Source organism: Phyllobates terribilis, unplaced genomic scaffold, assembly GCF_046119375.1.
Source record: "Phyllobates terribilis strain yellow unplaced genomic scaffold, ASM4611937v1 Scaffold_12__6_contigs__length_324123572, whole genome shotgun sequence".
Lineage (NCBI taxonomy): Eukaryota > Metazoa > Chordata > Amphibia > Anura > Dendrobatidae > Phyllobates > Phyllobates terribilis.
This window is the reverse complement of record NW_027362772.1, coordinates 290,312,002-290,322,424: the sequence shown is the minus strand read 5'-3', so window position 1 is coordinate 290,322,424 and position 10,423 is coordinate 290,312,002. Positions and strand designations below refer to the sequence as shown.

General features: G+C 46.7%; 1 long non-coding RNA gene across 1 annotated transcript; it reads right to left on the bottom strand.

Annotated features, from left to right (window-relative positions):
* Window positions 1–517: 517 nt before the first annotated feature.
* On the bottom strand, window positions 518–10,423 carry LOC141172700 (uncharacterized). Its single transcript, XR_012252523.1, has 3 exons — window positions 10,326–10,423; window positions 9,310–9,378; window positions 518–1,048 (listed from the first exon to the last, which is right to left on the bottom strand). It is a non-coding gene; the product is annotated as an uncharacterized lncRNA (long non-coding RNA).

The following is a 10,423-nucleotide window of genomic DNA, read 5'->3' as shown; positions in this document are numbered from 1 at the left end:
TTATGTTGTGAAGTCAAGTTCTTGTTCAAGAATTCGATAACTTTCACAGCTCCAACACACAGACTGCTCTCCTAGCTGACCCGTGCAGTCTCCATTCAGAGAGAGACCCTGGCTTGTCTCTATCCCAGGCACAGCTCACGTTTTGGCTAGTCACTCACCAGCTGTACACTGTGCTCTACTCAGCATCCAGCAGACTGACACAAAATGAACCCATTTCCTGGTTCTTAGTCAAAGCTAGCCAGGTGCATCTGATTAAGACCTGCTGTGCTATGATTTAACCAAGTCCTAAATGGCTTTGCTACACTACACATATATAAATATACACATTACAAATATATAACACATCAATCTATTATTGATGACCTAGCCCTTGGATAGGTGATTACTTTCAAAGTAGCGGACAACCCCTTTAAGGGTAACAATACTATTTATAAGAATGATGAGGAAAACGATTGTTTTTTTCAATTACATTTTTTATTGACTGTATAGTGGTTTTATACACATAGACCCTGACAGACATAGTGTATATGTTTGGCAGCGAGGGATCACTTAAGAAGCTGATTCAGATATTGCAAAAAATTTGTTGGTGATTTGGCAATTCCTACAACTTTGATCCTTTTTGGATCCCAAATACAATCTTCTTCTAATCCACTTTTTACCATGCCACAGTACGCAGGCACCCATGCAGTGTCATACCCAGCTTCGTGCCACATTTTCTGTAACTTATGGCCTTGGCAATCTATCATCTTCACCCGACCCACATTCACTCTCAGCTTCAGGATAACCTGATCCCGTTGATCCCCTAGAGGATACCGTGCGGCTTTCTCTATATCTCTGCTGACATAGACACCGGGCCCTAACATGCCCTCACGTGATGTCACAAAACCATTCTGAATAATCTGAACGGCCGCCTTCAATGTGGTTCCGTGGTACATCACATAAATTTTCCGATCAATTGGCTTATCATCGCTGCGCAGTGTGACTTCACGGAAATTAGGCAGGCTCTCTTCTTCCCAGAAATCTTCATCATGTGCATAGGCCATGTTCTCTGTAAGAGTAAATATCTATTAGACTTGTACTGTGTGTTATTGTGTTGCACTAAGGCTCTGTTAACATTTACGTCTTGTTTCTGCTATATATAGTGGAAACCACTAAGTGTAGCTGGATCCATCAAACGTTTGATTGAATGGATCTATTATGGGTTTGGAGTTTTTTTTCATTTGAAATGAAAAGTGTCAGAACATTATAATCTCCAAATCCTTAAATGTGTCAAATAGACAGAGTCCTGATGATGAAGCTTAGCCAGGTGGAAAGAAATTGGAGTAAGCAGCTTGGTGAACTTTTCTCCCCATTCCTGGCTCGTTTTCCAAACTTTGTTTTACAGAATTTTGGAGTAAAACACAGACATTTATACCAATGGACTCTTATACTTGTCGAAGTTTGTGTCTCTGACTCTTTCACTTGCTCTGGGAGGCCATAACATGCATTATGCCTGTGGCCTACCAGAAGTCCGGAGCACTAGAGTTTGTTAGGCTGTGCAATGATAGTACTAGGTGAGATTAAGTTAATTTTAAATTGCATAAACAGGATATGAGAGAATATGATGGGGACCCAAACAGGGGCACTATTACCATGTGGAGGCACAGAGGGGCACTATTACCATGTGGAGGCACAGAGGGGCACTATTACTATGTGGAGGCATAATAGGGGCAATATTACTATGTGGAGGCATAGTGGTGGCACTATTACTATGTGGAAGCACAGAGGGGGCACTCTTACTAAGTGGAGGTACAGAGGTGGAACTATTACCATGTGGAGGCACAGAGGGGCATTATTACTATGTGGAGTGTAACATCCCTGCCGGCGTGCTGGCATGGCTTACCATCTCCCACCATGCAAGACTGCCAACTTACCTATCAGTCCAGGCTGTGCACTATACTCCTTTTCTTTCTGTGTGCATGTCTCTTGCCTGCTGGCTTAGGGCGGCGGCGCTGGTACTTCCTGATTCTTAAAGTTACAGTGTGCGCAGTCCTAATGCATCCCCAGCCTATTGCTGTGAGTCACTGGATACTTAATCCTCCCTCACCCAGTGGGAGGTGCCTGAACAACACTTTCTTTCAGTGTGTTTTGTGCAACTGAATTGCCAGGTCCTGTCCTGTATCTTGTCTGTTTTCTGCCACCCGGGGGCTGGGTACCCAGGCCCGTTACCTGTATCTGTGACTTCTAGTCTATTTCCGCTACCCTGGGGGCTGAATGCCCAGGCTCGTTCCTGTATCTCGTTCCTTTGTCAGTTCCTGTCTGAACTGTGTCCTAGCCTGTTACCTGTTTGTCTCTATGTCTGATCCATCCCTTTTCCTGCAGTGTCTGAACCAGTACCTAACTCCTACTTGTTGTCTCTGTACTTCTGTTTGTGAGTTTTGTGTCCACTCGCTACTTCATAGCAAGTACCTTGTGTGTATCTGGTTCTGCTTGTCCCGTTTCTCTGGCTCTGTATCTACCTCCTGTGTTCTAACTATCTTCTGGTGTTTCCCAGTCTGTTCCATGTGCACAGAGCCCTGTACTGTCTCCTCCGCACCAGCGGCTCTGCTCTTCTCCGCTTGTCCTCCGCATCTGCGGCTCTGCTCCGCTTCTCCTCCGCACCTGCTGCTCTGCTCCGCTGTCCTCCGCACCAGCGGCTCCACTTGTCCTCCACACCTGCGGCTCTGCTCTGCTCCACTTGTCCTCCACACCTGCGGCTCTGCTCTGCTTGTCCTCCGCACCTGCGGCTCTTCTCTGCTTTGCTTGTCCTTCACACCTGCGGCTCTGCTCCACCTGTAATCTACAACTGTGGCTCTGTTCCTGTACCCCAGTCTGTACTGGTCCCTATCCAGCCTGTTTTCCTACCTGCCAGTACCGGCCTGTCTGCATACCAGCCGAGCCTGCTAGTACCAGCACGTCTGTATACCAGCCGTACCTGCCTGTACCTGCCTGTCTGCATACCAGCCGTGCCTGTCAGTACCCATTTGTTTGCATACCAGCCAAACCTGCCCTTTCCTGCATTCCCAGGTGTGGGTCTACAGCTGTGACCGGGGTCTGACCTGGAGTAGCACCTGGGTCACCTCCCACGTCCCTCCTCGGACCACGGAGTCGATTAAGCCGCCGTGTGTTCATGGTCGGATCTGGTGAGGCCCCTAGTCACGCCCCTCCAGACACTCCTCGGTTCGTGGCCCAGTGGGACCACTAACCACGCTCAGTCCGGGCGTGAGCATAACAGTTTGCTCAGGCCATTTTCCCCATTGAGTCCGACAGCCCTTAGCTCTCGGAGACATTTGAATCCTTGTCTGGTGAATACATGCACCAAGAAATTTTTTTTTCCCAAGCTGAGGTCCAGGCGACTTACGCACCAGCCCAAATGGAACTATCAGCACTCGTTCCTGTGGATCTACCACAGTACTATGGAGATCCAAAACAAAGCAGTGCGTTTGTGGAGCAATGCATGATGCATTTCAAATTCTATGCTCATTATTTTCCCACCGCTCGGGTTAAAGTAGCATTTCTGATGTCCTACCTAGCGGATGATGCATTGAATTGGCTCACCCCCCTATGGGAAGCAAGGTATCCTATCGTTGCTGACCTGCAGGCCTTCCTGGTGGCCTTTCTAATGGTCTTCGATGACCCTAACCCTGAATCTTCTGCTAAAGCTTCCCTTCTCAATATCCTGGAGCAGTCCAGATGGTTGATGCGTGTAGGTAGCCCACCAGTTCCCCAGCCTGAAGAGGCTGCTGCCCACGCAGAATTCACACAGGATGACAATGCTCCGCAGAATACTTCACTTCCCAACCTCAAGAGGCAGTCCAGACATGCAAGGCGTAGAGGTAAACCGTCAAGTCAGGTTCTGTCCTCCCAAAGACCTCCTGTTCCCCAGCCTGTAGAGACCGCTACCCGCACAGAATCCATGAAGGTTGACCATGTTCGTCAGGCAAAGCAGAGGCCGGAACTCGGTCATAAAATCGGATTGCGGACCTGCTGTGGTTGTTTGGGACACCCTGATGGTCTTTGTCCAGCGAAGGTTGGAGAGTCCCAAGACATTAGGCCTGTAGGAGAGGCTTCCCTTGGCGTTAGTGTTTCCTTTCCACGGATGACCATGACTGGACTGTCTCCATGGCAAGTGAAGGCCTCGAATTAACCGGAAGTTTCGGGCTGAAAACCTTGAAGAGTCGGTGTCTGATTCCCGTCCGACAACTCCTGAATCCAGTTTGGGCATTGTCAGCGGAAGGACGAGCCCTACTCAGAAACAGTCAAAATATGTCTGTACAAATTAAGCTCCAGATTGAAGCATTACACATGAAGAAGATCACATTCCAGGTGCTGTCTGGTTTACCCACTGGTCGTCCAGAGCCGAGAGCTCTAGTTCCCGCTCAGATCTGGAGATCCCACATGGTGTTTCCTGGGGGACTGCTGAGGTACAAGGGGTGTCCTGTCCCCATATCTTCAGGACAGTCAGCTATGTCGTCTTCTTCTTCACCAGATCTAATAGTCGCTGACTCTCTGTGCGCTGAAATCTCCGAAGGTAAGGAAGCGGAGGCAATGTCCCCACAAAGTCTCGACTATTGTACCACTCCGCCTCGCAGACGTGTCATCTCAGAGACCAGACTGAAGATGGTCCCGAAGCAAGGATCTTCCATCTCTAATAAATCTAGCAATAAGTCCTTCAAGGCGGTGGCTACCTCCAAGTCTCTGCACCCCTCCAACCAGGCAAAGGACCTCCAGTTGTCTCTTGAATCCTCCGGGGTGCTACCTGATGTTAAAAAATGGAGATAGACTTTCCTACACCCTGTACCTGGTGCTTAGCCCACTTCATCCAGTAACCTTGGCAAAGGGTACGTCAAAATGGTGGCTACCCCCAAGTCTCTGAACCCCTCCTACCAGGCGGAGGACCTCCAGTTGTCTCTTGAATCCTCCGGGGTGCTACCTGATATTAACAAATGGAGAGATACTTTCCTACACCCTGTTGCTGGTACTTCGTCCACTTCATCTGATGCTGAGGATGGCTCGATGGGATGAAGCATCCTAGTCACCAGGTTGGTGAGACCAGTCTCGCTCCCTCTAGTGGACAGAAGAGGTAGTCTTCTTGAAGAGAAGTCTTGGGAATCCATTGTAAAGGATCGGCCTCCAACTTCTCTGCAGAAAATCCTTGCAGGCTTGAAGAAGAGGGGGGTAAAGGGGGGGTACTGTAACATCCCTGGCGGCGTGCTGGCATGGCTTACCATCTCCCATCATGCAAGACCACCAACTTACCTATCAGTCCAGGCTGTTCACTATACTCCTTTTCTTGCTGTGTGCATGTCTCTTGTCTGCTGGCTTAGGGCGACGGCGCCGGTACTTCCTGATTCTTAAAGTTACAATGTGCGCAGTCCTAATATGTCCCCAGCCTATTGCTGTGAGTCACTGGATACTTAAACCTCCCCCACCCAGTGGGAGGTGCCTGAGCAACACTTTCTTTCAGTGTGTTCTGTGCAACTGAGTTGCCAGGTCCTGTCCTGTATCTTGTCTGTTTTCCGCCCGGGGGCTGAGTACCCAGGCCCGTTACCTGTATCTATGACTTCTAGTCTATTTCCGCCATCCTTGGGGCTGAATGCCCAGGCTCGTTCCTGTATCTCATTCCTTTGTCAGTTCCTGTCTGAACTGTGTCCTAGCCCGTTACCTGTTAGGCTCTATGTCTGATCCATCTCTTTTCCTACAGTGTCTGAACCAGTACCTAACTCCTACTCGTTGTCTCTGTACTTCTGTTTGTGAGTTTTGTGTCCACTCGCTACTTCATAGCAAGTATCTTGTGTGTATCTGGTTCTGCTTGTCCCGTTCCTCTACCTCCTGTATTCTAGCTATCTTCTGGTGTTTCCCAGTCTGTTCCATGTGAACAGAGCCCTGTCCTGTCTCCTCCGCACCAGAGCCTTTGCTCTGCTCCACTTGTCCTCCGCACCTGCAGCTCTGCTCCACTTGTCCTCCGTACCTGCGGCTCTGCTCTGCTCCGATTATCCTCTGCACCTGTGGCTCTGCTCTGCTCCGCTGTCCTCTGCACCTGCGGCTCTGCTCTGCTCCGCTTCTCCTCCGCACCTGCGGCTCTGCTCTTCTCCGCTTGTCCTCTGCACCTGCGGCTCTGCTCCGCCTGTCCTCCACACCTGCAGCTCTGCTCTGCTCCGCTTGTCCTCCGCACCTGCGGCTCTGCTCCACCAGTCCTCCGCACCTGCGGCTCTGTTCCTGTATTTCAGTCTGCACTGGTCCTTATCCAGCCTGTTTTTCTACCTGCCAGTAGTGGCCTGTCTGTATACCAGCAGAGCCTGCTAGTACCCGCCCGTCTGTATACCAGCCGTACCTACCTGTACCTGCCTGTCGGCATACCAGCCATGCCTGCCAGTACCCACCTGTCTGCATACTTGCCAAACCTGCCCGTTCCTGCTTTCCCCAGTGTGGGTCAACAGCTGTGACCGGGGTCTGACCTGGAGTAGCAGCTGGGCCGCCTCCCACATCCCTCCTCGGACCACAGAGCCGCCGTGTGTTCGTGGTCGGATCTGGCGAGGCCCCTAGTCATGCCCCTCCAGGCACTCCTCGGTTCGTGGCCCAGTGGGACCACTAACCACGCTCACGCCAGTCAGTCCGGGCGTGAGCGTAACATGGAGGCACAGAAGTGGCACTATTACTATGTGGAGGCACAGAGGTGGCACTATTACTATGTGGAGGTACAGAGGTGACACTATTACTATGTGGAGGCACAGAGGGGCACATTTACTATGTGGAGGCATAGTGGGGGCAATATTACTATGTGGAGGCACTATTACTATGAGGAGTCACAGTGGTGGCAATATTACCATGTGAAGGCTCAGAGATGGCACTATTATCATGTGGAGGCACAGAGGTGGCACTAATACTATGTGGAGGCACAGAGGGGCACTATTACTATGTGGAGGCACAACAGTGGAACTATTACCATGTGAAGGCATAGTAGGGGTACTATTACTATGTGGAGGCACAGAGGTGGCACCACTAACCACGCTCACGCCAGTCAGTCCGGGCGTGAGCGTAACATGGAGGCACAGAGGTGGCACTATTACTATGTGGAGGCACAGAGGGGGCACTATTACTATGTGGAGGCACAGAGGGGGCAGTGTTACAATGTTAAGACACAGATGTGGCACTCTTACAATGTGGAGGCACAGATGTAGCACCCTTGCAACGTGGAGGCATAGAGAGGGCACTATTACCATGTGGAGAAACAGAGTGGGCACCATTACTATGTGGAGGCACAAACATGGCATTGTTACCATACAGGGGCACAGAGTGGGCACTTTTACTGGAGTTGCAAAGGGGACACTATTATCATGTGGAACTAAAAAAGGGGGCACTATTATTTTATGGAAGGAAAAAAATGGGCACTATTACCATGTGGAGGTACAAAAAAGGGCACTATTTCTGTGTGTAAGTAGAGTGGGGGAGGGGGCAATATTATACTGAGGAGATATAAGGGGGGGCGCTATTACCATGTGGAGGAAGAGAGGGAGATGTAATGTAACTAATGTCCTGTGGATATACAGAGGCGGTAATATTATCATGATAGGGTTCAGAGAAGCACAAATGAGGCAATATTGCTGTGTAGGACTACAGAGGGGGGTATTATTTTTGTGCAGGGGCATTTAGTGGCACTATTCCCACATGGAGGCAATGAAGAAGCACAAGTACTGTGTAGGAGCACAGAGGGGGCAATATTACTGTGTGAGGCACAAAGGGGGCACTATTAACATGTGAGGCATAAATAAAAGGGTCACTTTTCCTCTTGGAAGCACAAAGGGCACATTATTACTGTGTGGAGGCACAAAAGGTGCACATTTACAGTGTGGCTATGCAAAGGTGTCACTATTACCTTGTGAAGGAAAAATGGGGGCACTGTTATTGTGTACGGGCACAGAGTGGCATTACTGCCATGTGGAGGCACCGAAGAGGCACTGTTACTATAAATGGGTGCAGAGGGGGAATATCTGTGGTGTTACATAGGACTGCAGGTGGCATCTAATACATTATCTGTACTCAGAGAGTTATCACTGTTATCTGTGGTGTTACATAGGACTGCTGGTGGCATCTCATACATTATGTGTACTCAGAGTGTTAGCACTATTTTATCTGTGCTGTTACATAGGACTGCTGGTAAAATATACTACATTATCTGTACTCGGAGTGTTATCACTGTGTTTTCTTTGCTGTTACATAGGACTGTGGGTGACATCTACTACATTATATGTACTCAGAGAGTTATCACTATGTTATCTGTGCAGTTACATAGGACTGCAGGTGACATCGACGACATTATCTCTACTTAGAGAGTTATCACTGTGTTATCTGTGGTGTTACATAGGACTGCAGATGGCATCTACTACATTATCTGTACTCAGAGTTATCACTATCTTATCTGTGGTGTTACATAGGACTGCTGGTGGCATCTCATACATTATGTGTACTCAGAGTGTTAGCACTATTTTATCTCTGTTATTACATAGGACTGCTGGTAAAATATACTACATTATCTGTACTCAGAGTTATCACTGTGTTATCTGTGGTGTTACATAGGACTGCAGGTGGCATCTAGTACATTATCTGTACTCAGAGTTATCACTATCTTATCTGTGGTGTTACATAGGACTGCTGGTGGCATCTCATACATTATGTGTACTCAGAGTGTTAGCACTATTTTATCTCTGTTATTACATAGGACTGCTGGTAAAATATACTACATTATCTGTACTCAGAGTTATCACTGTGTTATCTGTGGTGTTACGTAGGGCTGCAGGTGACATCTACTACATTATCTGTACTCAGTTATCACTTTTTTTTTTACATAGGAATGCAGGTGACATCTACTCCATTAACTTTACTCAGAGAGTCATCACTGTGTTATCTGTGGTGTTACATAGGACTGCAGGTGACATCTACTCCATTATCTGTACTCAGTTAGCACTTATCTGTGGTGTTACATAGGACTGCAGGTGACATCTACTACATTATCTGTACTTAGACAGATATCACTCAGTGATCTGTGGTGTTACATAGGACTGCAGAGGACAGAGTAATGTGCATTCATTTTGGTCTGCTACTTTAAGTTTACAGATACTCTGTCTTACTTACTATGTAAATATTGCCCAGTGACTGACTGCAGCATGTTAAAAAAGATTGGTGGCAGTACTGGAGCGACAGGAGGTAAGTCAGGCTTATTTTCTTATTTTTGCTTCCTTTGAATTAAAAAATGTATGCGTGGAAACTTTTTTTAATCTGCAGTTACTTTACCTGGTGCCTCGATGTACGACGATAAGTTTGATGTTTTGATCACGTCTTTATTTTCTTTCAGCAAATAAACTAAAACATTAGTAGAAAAAATAGTTATTTCCAAAAATCAATAGTCAGGTTACAAAGCTTATCTATTCTGAATCAGGAAAAATCTTTATTTTTCAATCATTTTTGCTAGGTATACAGCAAAATCTGCATAAAATCCACCACAAAATAACAAACGCAGCACAGGCAGATTTGTTATGAATTTTGGTGTTTTTTATGGGAATTTTAAGACGGATTCCGCTCCAAAATTCACATGGCAAAATGCTTTGATTTTTTTTAATAAGCTTTCTATACATTTTAATTAGTAAAAAGCCCCTATAGTGCAGATGGTGCAGAAATCATATGAAAAACTATCATAAAAAACTTAAAATAATGAACATACGTATGCAGTTCTATGTAGTAGTATGTTCAGGCTTTTTAATGTTTTTTAATCATTTTAGGTTTTCAAAAACTTGGTTAAAAGAAGTGACGTCCATTCTTCTGGCATTTTCTGCTCAGAAGACACTTTGTACTTTATAAGACCAGTGAATGGGAAAGCTCGGAAGACGACTGGATGATTTTTTGGAGTGTTTTGCCATTATTTTTGCTTAAAAATCCACTTGCAGTTTCTTCAATAATGGAATGAAAAAAAACAACAACCGGAAAATAACAGTTAAAGACCACAAAAACCATGGGAAAACACTCACCAAAAAAAAAAACCATCTGAAAGGTGCTCAGGAAATGACCCCAAAAAAAACCCCAAAAATGCTAGAGTTTCCTTAAGCGTATTCTGCTTGAAAAATTCATTGCGTTCTCCTGAGTTTAAAAGACATATGCACAAAAACACCCATCAAAAATGCATGAAAAATAAGTAGGCTTTAGAAGTGGATTCTTTTCTACTAACATTGCCATTTCTACGATATATTTTTTGAAGACTAAAGTAGCAAGAACAAAGGAAAAAACGTATGACCCAGAGTTTTTAACGCACTTACCAGGGCTCGTCTACTGCGGGAGTGGCGGACGAGAGAGGACTAAACTTTATATAGTTTTATTAAGTTTCGATTCTAAATAGCAGCTGAGGATTTCCTGT